Here is a 12,703-nt window from a genome sequence, read left to right as displayed (position 1 = left end):
TGCTTATTTGAGCAATGAGGAAAAGTTTACACTGCTCCCTGTGCCCATGCTCTGCTTGTTCTGTGAAGAAATTGGCGTCAGGGAAAGAGTTCAGATTGGGTCTTCCACAAAGTATGGAACTAGAAGTTTAAGCCCATCTCTAAACAGGGGGACTTCATTTTCCAGAGCTGTCCCCTGACCACTTTGACAAAACCTAAATTCAGATTTTAAACTGAAGCCAATCAGTTAATACAATATATTGAGCATGGGTTATGGCTGGAGTGGGGCACTAGGCTCAGGACTCCTGGGCCCGTATTTCCCTCTCACAGGACATTGTTAATTCTCTCATAGAGGTCACAATTGTTACTTGAATCTTGAGAATTGGACTCCTCCTGAGTTTTATTCCTGGTTCTTTCATTGATTTATTTGACCCTGGATAAGTCACCTAACTTTTTATAATGCTTCGTTTCCCCCATTTAGGGCAAACAACTTAATTAGTTTTAAGAGAGAGCGGGGCAAATTTATGAGTGCAATTGTATGACAGGGTTGCTTTTGATAGTCGGGGGCAGGGCTCTGATTTTATGGGTTATGTTCCTAAAGCTCATGCTTCAGGGTTTCTCCTGGCCACCAGCAGGAGAATCTTTTCCCCCAGTGTGTTCTAAGAGTGTTTTTTTGTTTTCTTCCTTTGAAGTATCCAGGATGGCCACTGTTGGAGATGGGGAGGTTGGGTGGGCCAGGGCTCTGAGGTGGCACCAAACATTTTCTATCTCGGGTGCTTGGCTGGCCGGTTCTTGCTCAGGTTAGGTCGATTTTATAAGCAATGCGGCTACACAACCAACCCTGTTCCGCCAACCTAATGGACTCTTAAAATTGACTTCTGTACTCCTCCCCGATGAGGGGAGTAGTGCTAAAATCAACCTTGCTGGGTTGAATTTGGAGTAGTGCGGACCCAAATCGACAGTATTGGCCTCCAAGAGCTATCCCAGAGTGCTCTATTGTGACTGCTCTGGACAGCACTTTGAACTCCGATGCACTAGCCAGGTACACAGGAAAAGCCCCAGGAAATTTTGAATTTCATTTCCTGTTTGGTCAGCGTGGCAAACTCAGCAGCACAGGTGACCATGCAGTCCCCCCAGAATCGCAGAGAGTAGATTGTTTCTACGCTCCCCGCATCATCTCCGTCCCTGAGGTTATTGCAGATTAGAAGGCGAAAAAACCGTACTCACGATGACATGTTTTCCGAGCTCATGCAGTCCTCCCACACTGATAGGGCACAGCTTAATGCATGGAAGCATTCAGTGGCAGAGGCCAGGAAAGAAGTGAGCACGAAGAGCGGAGGCAGGATAGGATGCTGAGGTTAATGGGTGGTGGTGGCCTGTGGTGTGTATATAGGAAGCCAGCCTAGATGAACTAGTGGGTCCTTTCCAGCCTTAAACTCTGACTCTAGGATTTATAAATAAGGAAGACTAAGATGTAACTGCCTCATGTCATGGAGGGGAGCTGCAAAATTTATTATTTTTTGTTAAACTGTTTGGTGGTATTGTAAAAAGATGAAGTATTTTGTAAACAATCTAAACTATATATGTATTAGGGATGGAAGAATCCTATCTTTGCAAGCAATGAATAAAAAAAAAAATATTTTTCTCAGAAAGGGCCTATAGTTTTTAGTGAATGAATAACTAAAGCAATGGTCAGTCTTGCTGTATCTAGAGAGAATGAAATTTGGCTTTCCATTTGTTACCTTAAGCATTGTTTTCTTGTTATACTATACTATACTCCAAACCTTCAGACAGAGACAAACACCTACCGGATCTCTATCAAACATTCTTAAAACTACAATACTCACCTGCTGAAGTGAAGAAATAGATTGACAGAGCCAGAAGGGTACCTGGAAGTCACCTACTACAGGACAGACCCAACAAAAGTAACAGAACGCCACTAGCCATCACCTTCAGCCCCCAACTAAAACCACTCCAGTGCATCATCAAGGATCTACAACCTGTCCTGAAGGACGATCCCTCACTCTCACAGACCTCGGGAGACAGGCCAGTCCTCGCTTACAGACAGCCCCCAACCTGACGCAAATAGTCACCAGCAACTACACACCACACAACAAAAACTCTAACCCAGGAACCTATATCTGTAACAAACCCTGGTGCCAACTCTGTCCACATATCTATTCAAGGGACATCATCATAGGACCTAACCACTTCAGCCACACCATCAGGTGTCGTTCACCTCCACATCTACCAATGGGATATGTGCCAGCAACGCCCCTCTGCCATGTACATTGACGAAACTGGACCATCTCTACGCAAAAGAAGTGGAACACAAATGGACACAAATCAGACCTCAAGAATTGTAACATTCAAAACCCAGTCGGAGAACACTGCACCCTCCTTGGACACTCAATAACAGACTTAAAAGTGGCAATTCTTCAATCAAAAACAGACTCCAATGAGAAACTGCAGAACTGGAATTAATTTGCAAACTGGACACCATCAAATTAGGCCTGAATAAAGACTGGGAGTGGATGGGTCACTACAAGAACTAAAAACTAATTTCCCCATGCTAATTTCCCCCTACTGTTACTCACACCTTCTTGTCAACTGTTTGAAATAAGCCACCTTGAGTATCACTACAAAAGTGATTTTTTCGTCCTGTTGATAATAGCCCACTTTAATTGAATTGTCTTGACCCCCCCCACCCCCACTTGGTAAGGCAACTCCCATCTTTTCATGTACTGTTGTATATATCTTCCTACTGTATTTTCCACTCCACGCATCTGATGAAGTGGGTTTTAGCCCACAAAAGCTTATGCCCAAATAAATTTGTTAGTCTCTAAGGTGCCACAAGTACTCCTCATTGTTTTTGTTTTTCTGTGTGACTGGAACTTTGTAAACAAATCCAGAGATGTCTTCAGGGAGTGGAAAAATAAGAGCGTTGGCATAGCATGATGCTCATAAAAACAAGTTGGTTTTTGCAGGTGTGCCGGGTCAGGTCAGGTTACAGAAAACTAATTTCTGGACTGCCCTTTGCCATGGAGCTGTAAAAACCACTTTGATGTTCACAGGGTTATATGGATTTCAGTTAGGTACACAGATAGGCAGGAACAAGAATTGTTCAGCTGTGAACTAAAGTCAGTTGTGAACCGATGACTTGTTGTAAATCTTCTAACAAAATAATTAATTTTAAAGGCCTTAGACATATGGAAGTCTTGACTATGGTTCTCATCATGATACGTCTAGAGAATTTCCAAACTATAGAAGATGGAAAGATTTTTGGTCTGTACTGAAATGCTACTTCAGTTTGTGTTGTTCAAAAGCCTACAAGTAAATAAGACAAATTAGGGCTTGTCTACACAGCGTGGCAAAGTGCTCTAGAGGGGTGTAAAGCACTCTAATGTGCTTTGCTCTTAACTGGCCTGCTTAGACCCTGCTGGCACACACTGAAGGGTACTTAGTTTGAATTAATGTAGTTCCTGCTAACACAAACTAGGTACCATTTAGAGTTTGCCAGTAGCGTTTACATAGGACTGTTAGAATGAAACATGTTAGAACACTGTACAAATCACACCCCTTTAGAGCATTTTGCTGGCACCATATAGACAAGCCATTAGAGATTTTTGTGACTTCCATCCCACATTACTTTATCTTACAATTTTTTATGTTTCCTGGATTTACTGCTAAATGTAAGGGCCCAGTCCTGCAAACAATTACACACATGAATACCTTTTATTCACATGATTATCCCAACTGCCATACATTCTCTGGATGAAATCCTGGTCCCACTGAAGTCACTGGAAGTTTTGCCACTAATTTCAGTAGGCTTTTACCCTCTGTGTACGCTGTGGAAAGAATGACTGATGCCATTTTAATACAGGTTTCAGAGTAACAGCCGTGTTAGTCTGTATTCGCAAAAAGAAAAGGAGTACTTGTGGCACCTTAGAGACTAACCAATTTATTTGAGCATGAGCTTTCGTGAGCTACAGCTCACTTCATCGGATGCATACCGTGGAAACTGCAGCAGACTTTATATACACACAGAGAATATGAAACAATACCTCCTCCCATCCCAATCTCCTGCTGGTAATAGCTTATCTAAAGTGATCATCAAGTTGGGCCATTTCCAGCACAAATCCAGGTTTTCTCACCCTCCACCCCCCCACACACACACACTCACTCACCAGCAGGAGAGAGAACCTGGATTTGTGCTGGAAATGGCCCAACTTGATGATCACTTTAGATAAGCTATTACCAGCAGGACAGTGGGGTGGGAGGAGGTATTGTTTCATATTCTCTGTGTGTATATAAAGTCTGCTGCAGTTTCCACGGTATGCATCCGATGAAGTGAGCTGTAGCTCACAAAAGCTCATGCTCAAATAAATTGGTTAGTCTCTAAGGTGTCACAAATACTCCTTTTCATTTTAATACAGTTCCCCTAACTCCTGCCACATCTCTGAGGCAGGACAATAGCATCCCACAGTCAATTACACGAAATGCAGCTGAAGTCTAGCAGTTTGAGTATGGATGTGAGGTAATAAATGCAAAAAACAGTCCCATCAGCTTGTAATAATTCTCTGTCAACACTCGTATACTACAGGAATTTACAATTGCTTTAGCAATGTAAGCACTGTCCAGCATTCCTCATTAGGCAGAAATACGACACATTCTTTTCTGGGGATAGGAAATGCATGCAGTATTCCTTGCTGTAATTAGCTATATCCAGCAAGTGGCTTTTCTTCGGAGGAAAGTCCTTTGAACGTTATGGCAGTCACCTTATTATGCCATGACACCTAAGATTTGATTGCCTTTATCTCTTGCACTTCGGATGGGAAGATGCACAAAACTTTCTTGTAGTAAGACTGAAAGTCAATTATACTAACTTCTCCTTATACTTCTTAACTTCCCCAGGTAGGGCTTTCCTGGACAGAGCTTTTCTGCATCTTGATTTGGCTTGAACACCTTTGAATTGGGTTTCTGACTGTCAGTTTGTCAAATCAGGGGGGGAAAACCCCAGTTATGCTGAAAGCCCCAGTCATTTTCCCACACTCACTAACCTCAGTTTCTCATTCCCTGTCATATTTCCAGACATAACATAAATCTACACAAATCACAAAAATAGAGCCCCTTTCTTCCATTGCCCTCATATGCTTTATGATAGTTTATTTTTCATAAAATTATCAAGCCTTATGTCAAAATGCAGCTATAGTATTTGATTCCACATCCTTTCCTTTTATTTCTTGCAAATTTATTTATTTCAGCCATTCATTTCATTTCATGAAATTAGCCACAAAAACACCTAAGGCTGAGATTTTTCAAAGTTGCTTTTTAGAGATTTGGACTCCTAATTCCTAATAGAGTTAATGAGAATTGGACATTCCCACCCCCCCCCCCCCGGGCAGCTTTGAAAATCTCAACCTAGTTTTTTGTAGTTTGTTTTTCCACCCTTGAAAATCCCTGCAAATTCAAGGCCTAATCCAAAAAATAGAGAAGTCAGTGCAAAGACTCTGACTTCAATGGGCTTTGGATCAGACAGTCAGAGCTCACTTGTACATATGTGAAGTGTAGGCTTCTGGTCAATGTGTACTGCTTTACCCTATGTGAGTTGAATTTCATCTTCTATTACAAAAACAAGGAGGAGTCCGGTGGCACCTTAAAGACTAACAGATTTATTTAGGCATAAGCTTTCGTGGGTAACTCCCTTCTCTTCATATGTCAGTATATAATGCCTGCATCTGTAATTTTCACTCCATGCATCTGAAGAAGTGGTTTTTTACCCACCAACGATTATGCCCAAATAAATCTGTTAGTCTTTAAGTTGCCACTGGACTCCTTGTTGTTTTTGTGGCTACAGACTAACACCCTGATATCTTCTATTATATTGCCCAATCCCTCTTTTACTCTCTGACCCAAAGACGAAGTATTGATCCACAGTGGAATGGTCATTGGATCAGAAAGATTCTCAGTCCATGCATTAGGGCTTCTATCTCAGAAGTGAAAAACCCTGGGTCCAGTTCCCATGCTCCAGTGCCTTTCACTATTTATCCACAGTGGATCAGCTTCAACTGGAATATCCCAGCAATCAGTGGCTAGTGCACTCTCCTGAGACCTAGGAGATCCCCTGCTCAAGTCTTTTGTCCCAGAGGGGGAAGTCTGAACTTGGATCTCCCACGCCACAGGTGAGTGCTCCAACCATTGGGCTAAAATGTATAAGGAGAGCACCAACAACTCCCCAGGCCCCATGCTGATAAGTGTACTCAGAGGCTGCCTATTGGATCAGGCCCTGTGCATGACTTAGGTGGCTGAATGCCTATATTGTTCTGGTTTGTGAATCACTCTGGAGCTTAGGCAGGCACCCAGATGCCTATCTCCTAGAAGAAGAAAGCAGTGTGCATGCTCAGAGGCAGAAACATAGGTACATAGGGAACTCTTACTGCAGAAACTTAGACACTGAGTGAGTTTAATCAACTGCAGAGCTCTGCGGGAGTTTTGTGGATCACAGTGGAGCCAAAACTGGGACTGGGATTTAGTTGCCTAAACTCAAGATTCAGGCCCCTAAATCCAGAGTTTAAGCACCTAAATACCTTTGCAGATCTGGACTATAGTGACTAGAGCTGTGTGTGTATATGTCGGGGTACTTATGAAGCCTCTCAAATCTTTGGAAGTGATGTATTTTTATTACAGTCTTTGTAATCATGTACATTATACTTGTCCTAGACTATGAATCACAGAACAAAGTACCCAAGGAAGCTTAGAACTGTTAACCCTTTATAGTACAGTCTATATTCAAGTTCACTGGTGATTACTTGGATTGTCTTACTGAAACCACTCCAGTTTAATTAAAATATGAGCCAGGATTTAATGTTAAAATGTTGTAGTTAAGATATAAAATATTCAGTATTGCAAATCTGTAGTACCCAGACATCAGACACTTGGATATTTCATGAAACTGTTCTCCACTGAATGAATGTAATGGCCTACATGTGCCTGACATAGCTGAAATAATTATTCTCATCTGCTAAAGATATGAGGGGATTACTGAAAAAATCATTTGAAAGAGGAAACACCCTATTATGTCATTAGAGAATTGTCTGTATTAAGTAATTGATGATTTGAGAGTTTCCTACAAGGAAAAATATCCTGCAGCAAATTACTCTTATCTTTCATTGGCAAATACAGAACAATGTAATTAGAACTTGTCTTCATAGAAAATTTAAGATCCCCCTCTGGGAGGCCTCTCCCTCCCTATTCTGGAAGTCCCATTTCCATGGTGAGGTAATGTTGGCATTCTGGTCCCCCCATTTCCAAGTTTGACGGTCATGCATGATGGAGTTACAGATACTGAAAGTGTCAAGTGTAATGAGACCTGGAACTCAGTGAATTTGTTATACACTGGCCATCCTGTGCACTGAATGAAGCAGGGTCCCTGTGTGGAAAAAAGTGGTGATCATGCAATTAAAGGCTGTATCATGAATAAAAACAAGGGAGTTGAATAAAGGCTGAAAACATAATATTAATTCTGACATTTCCTAACTTTTTAGTGCTCAACTTTGCAACCTTGACATTCCTTTAACAAAGTTTTTTGTGTGTAACGTCATAGGTTAAAAAAATCCATCATGTAGCATTATGTTGACCCCACATGAGTCCTCAGCAGGGCTGGAATCTTTCCATCCACTTGAACTAATGAAGTAACTGATAGCAGTAGCAGGTTGTCAGCACTAGAGGGGACTGACACACACTTTGTCAGTGGGTTTTACAGAGAATTATTGACAGCAGAGGAAGAGTGTGAAAACGTGCTGTGTCAGAAAGCTTAACTCCAAGGGATGCTGAGAATCCACAATTCCACTGATTTCAGAGAGTGCTCAGTACCAGTCAGAATAAGGCCATATAGTCACAAGGAACTTAGATAAAATGTATGACGCATGCTACCAGTTGTGCTCTTGATCATGATGCTGTTAGTATAATAATTCAAGAACTTATTAAATTTCACTCTAACACCAATATTTACTGTTTGTTTAGATTTAAATGATTTTAAAAGACCTATATCCAATGCTCAAAGGTATCCTAACATATTATTAATACAATAAATGCTAGAAGAATTAAGATAAACAGTAAACATTTCAACAGGAACTCAGCCAGACAGCCACCTTCAGAAACTCTTTTCCACACCTTTGTCACTTTTAAATTATGTATCTAAAACACTTAAAACTTGCAACAATGTGATATTGTTTACCCTAACATTTTTGTGATCAGATTCGTGTAACTGTATTGATACATTTTTTTAAAGCAGTTGAATAGAAATCATTGAGAGTTCCTGTCTTACGGTTTTTTGTTTAAGATAATACATTCCTTATGAAAATCAGTGATTTTTTTTTAAATGCACATGGTGTTTTTGAAATAGATTTATTCCACTTATTTCATTTCCCAAATCAGTACATAACGGCAACAATATCCAAAACATTCGTTCAGTTAAGCTAACTGTGTAGATATTTGTGCAAAATTTTTTTTAAAGGAGAAAGGCAACCTTTCTTTAAAAGAAGGATCCTTCTTTTTTAAAGAAAGAAGGATCAGCGATTAGAGAACTGGAGAGAGGAGAAACTGAAGAAACCAACTGGCAGTTTGTGACCAAGAGGGGAAAGAGAACCAGGTGGCTTTCACCCCAGATAGAAGTATTGAATCACTATCAGATACTCATCAAGTCAACCATCAAGGAATCTCTTTCTGGAGGACTGGAATAGAAGGCTCCAGAGGATGTACCTGATAGATGTCCTTGCCACTGCTTGAGTCACACTACAACACTCTGAAACACCATTCCAGCACTTTCTTTGGGAGCCAGAAGGTCATTTTATGGCACTTCTGGTGGTACTTGAGTGCTGACCTCCTCCATTGTGTCCTTAAAGTAAGAAGTGAGCAGCTATGAAGAGAGGTTCTTTAATCTTCCTGAGAAGGAAAGCAATTGTCATTGGTGACTCCATACTAAAAAGAGTGGATCGAGAATTCTGGAAGGGACACACGGATGACGGGTTGGTGTGTTGTCTCCCGGCAGTGAAAATCTGAGAACTTGTAGGATGTTGAAAAATTGGAGAGAGTATAGAGAAGAGCCCCCAAAATGACTTGAGGACTGGAAAAACACCTTACAGTGAGACTTGGAACTCAATCTGTATAGGTTTCAGAGTAGCAGTGGTGTTAGTCTATATCTGCAAAAAGAAAAGGAGTACTTGTGGCACCTTAGAGACTAACCAATTTATTTGAGCATAAGCTTTCGTGAGCTACAGCTCACTTCATCGGATGCATGCAGTGGAAAATACAGTGGGGAACAATGGGTGCCACCATACACACTGTAACGAGAGTGATCAGGTAAGGTGAGCTATTACCAGCAGGGGGAGGAGGGGAGGCGAAGGGGAAAAAAAACTTTTTGTAGTGATAATCAAGGTGGGCCATTTCCATCAGTTGAACAGAATATGTGAGGAACAGTTGGGGCGGGGGAGGGGGAATAAATATGGGGAAATAGTTTTACTTTGTGTAATGACACATCCACTCCCAGTCTTTATTCAAGCCTAAGTTAATTGTATCCAGTTTGCAAATTAATTCCAATTTAGCAGTCTCTCATTGGAGCCTGTTTTTGAAGTTTTTTTGTTGAATAATTGCCACTTTTAGGTCTGTAATCGAGTGACCAAAGAGATTGAAGTGTCCTCCGACTGGTTTTTTAATGTTCTAATTCTTGACGTCTGATTTGTGTCCATTTATTCTTTTACGTAGAGACTGTCCAGTTTGGCCAATGGACATGGCAGAGGGGCATTGCTGGCACATGATGGCATATATCACATTGGTAGATGTGCAGGTGAACGAGCCTCTGATAGTGTGGCTGATGTGATTAGGCCCCTATGATGGTGTCCCCTGAATAGATATGTGGGCACAGTTGGCAAAGTTCAGCCACCGGGTTTGCCGTGACATTATTGGGGATACTGTTCCTGACGGCTTGTAGTCCATCTTTGTGTGGAATGTTGGTGTAGAGGGCTTCTACATTCAAAGTGGCTAGGATGGTGTTTTCAGGAAGATCACCGATGGATTGTAGTTTCCTCAGGAAGTCAGTGGTGTATTATGTCAAGAATGCCGAGAGCATGTAGGTCAATGCTCGTGTGTGTGTGTAAATCTAAAAAAAAATCATGTTTGGTCACTCAAATCACATGATGCTGTTTATTAATTATTCTAGGGCTGTCAAGCGATTAAAAAAATTAATCATGGTTAATCGTGCAATTAATAGCGCTGTTAGACAATCGAATACTGTTTATTTAAATATTTTTGGATGTTTTCTACATTTTCAAATACGTTGATTTCAATTACAATATAGAATACAAAGTGTACAGTGCTCATTTTATATTTTTTTATTATAAATGTTTGCACTGTAAAAAAACAGAATAAATGGTATTTTTCAGTTCACCTCATGCAAGTAGTGTAGTGCAATCTCTTTATCATGAAAGTTGAACTTACAAATGTAGAATTATGTACCAAAAAAACCCTGCATTCAAAAACAAAACAATGTAAGACTTTAGAGCCCACAAGTCCACTCAGTCCTACTTCTTATTCAGCCAATCACTCAGACAAACAGCTTTGTTTACATTTGCAGGAGATAATGCTGCCCACTTCTTATTTGCAATGTCACCTGAAAGTGAGAACAAGCATTCACATGGCGCTTTTGTAGCTGACATTTCATGGTATTTATGTGCCAGATATGCTAAACATTCATATGCCCCTTCATGCTTCAACTACCATTCTAGAGGACATGCTTCCATGCTGCTGATGCTCCTCATTTGAAAAACAGTGTTAGTTAAATTTTTGCATACATGAAGCCAATGGGACCACTCGCATGCTTAAAGTTAGGCAAATCCTTAAGTGCCTAACTGAACCAGGATGTTAGGCACATCCTTAAGTGCCTCCATGAATAACCAATGGGAAAACAATACGACTATGCATAGAATAGGTTTCAACTGAAGTAAGGTGGGCAGGCTAGGGCCTTATATTTAAAATGTAGCTGGTGACTTTGTAAAACCAATAAAAATAAAATTGACTATGTCACCAATGATGCACTGAAATGGCATATCCCCTGAGTGCCACCATCTCCTGCCAGGCTGCACATTAATAAGGTGCATAGCAGGAGAAAAAAGGAGTGACCTGGCCTGATAGTGTCTACTCTGAATGCCCCCTGCGCCAGAGGAGAACACAAAGACCCATCAGACTGCTTTGAGTTCAGAAGAGTATCTCTAACCAGCCTATCTGAGTGGATGGTCAGTAACTACTGCAGGAGGCCATGGAGCCTCTCTTTCTGACCAGAGGGAGGGATGCTGTGCAGGCTGGCAGGCCAAAAGTAGAAGCAAAAATATAGCTCCAAATTAAAAGAGCAATGAATGACTTCCCTTTACATTTCTATTCTTGGGAGTCGTAATAAACCAACTGAAATAAAAAAGAATGAGACCCTAGAAAGTAGGAGTGAGGAATAAAGAAATTGTTGCCAATAAAGCAGAATGGATCATAGCATCTTGTTTGCAATGCTCTTGTTAAGCTTGTCTCAACTGTTCTGTGCCTTCTACTGCTGCACATAAAGGGTGAATTCCTGGCCCCATCGAATTCCTGGCAAAAGTCCCAATGACGTCAGAGGAGCCAGGATTTCACCCAAGAGGTGACTCTGAAAGCGAAACTGGCACACCGGCTCGCAGCTGGTCAGCTCAGCTTTTTTAAAACTCTGAATAAAATCCATCCAAATGGGACTGTAAGATCTTTGGGAATGGGGACTGTCTGGTCAGCAGGTTCAATATGGTTGCTATTTGCACACTGCAGGTAGAATTTGGTTAATGTGACACCTGAAGCCTGTCCCCACGTCATGAGAGGAGGCTGTGGTAGAAATCACAGATTCACCAAACTCCAGCTAAGCAGAATACCCCATGCTCAAAATATGGCTCTTGGACATCCAAGTGCTTAAATGCTGCTTAACGTTGTCTGAATGAACACTACTTAGATTTCATCCTCTTTTAAATAAGTACAGACATGTTTGTTTTACTTTCCATAAAGCTTGCATCCTAGTTATCTTGGTATCTCTGGACAAATCTGGTGTGGAAATGCTATCAAGTCTGAAAGTCTTCTGGGGAATTTTATTGGCTCCTTGTTCTATAAATAATAATTGCATTGCTTGGATTAGACATACATATTCCTTTATCTGCTCTATCTGTAGAAATTACACCATCCAACATAGGATCTCCAGAAGATTTGTATGATAAGATTTATCACAAGCTCATTCTTGGGAAAGCCAGAAACTCAGTTATATACCACAGCAGGGGGTCAGTGGATAGGCATCCACAGGACACTGGCTGGTAGTGTGGTGATGGCCAGTTGGTCATATAGTGCTACCTCTGCTCCTTGCTTCTAGCTGCTAAATTTCATTTAAAAGCCATTGCAAATAGATTTAAAGCTGTCCTGTTATGACTTTTCCACATACACAATTCCTTTGGTTGCCATGAGATTCTTACAAGATTACCAAAGTTCCACATATATGTGAGGTGGTCCTCAAAATAATCCCGGTTAAGATGTGGCCCACACTAATGCAGATGTTTGAAAATCCCTGGACTGTAAGGATTCTCCTGCAGAAATGCAGCAGCTGGAAATTCTCCAAACATCCTGCTTAATTAGCTGTAACAAAATCTACCAGTCCTCTGACCCTAACGTTCATC

The sequence above is a fragment of the Lepidochelys olivacea genome, assembly GCF_965140295.1.
Source record: "Lepidochelys olivacea isolate rLepOli2 genome assembly, chromosome: 2".
NCBI lineage: Eukaryota > Metazoa > Chordata > Testudines > Cheloniidae > Lepidochelys > Lepidochelys olivacea.
This window is presented reverse-complemented; position numbering follows the sequence as displayed.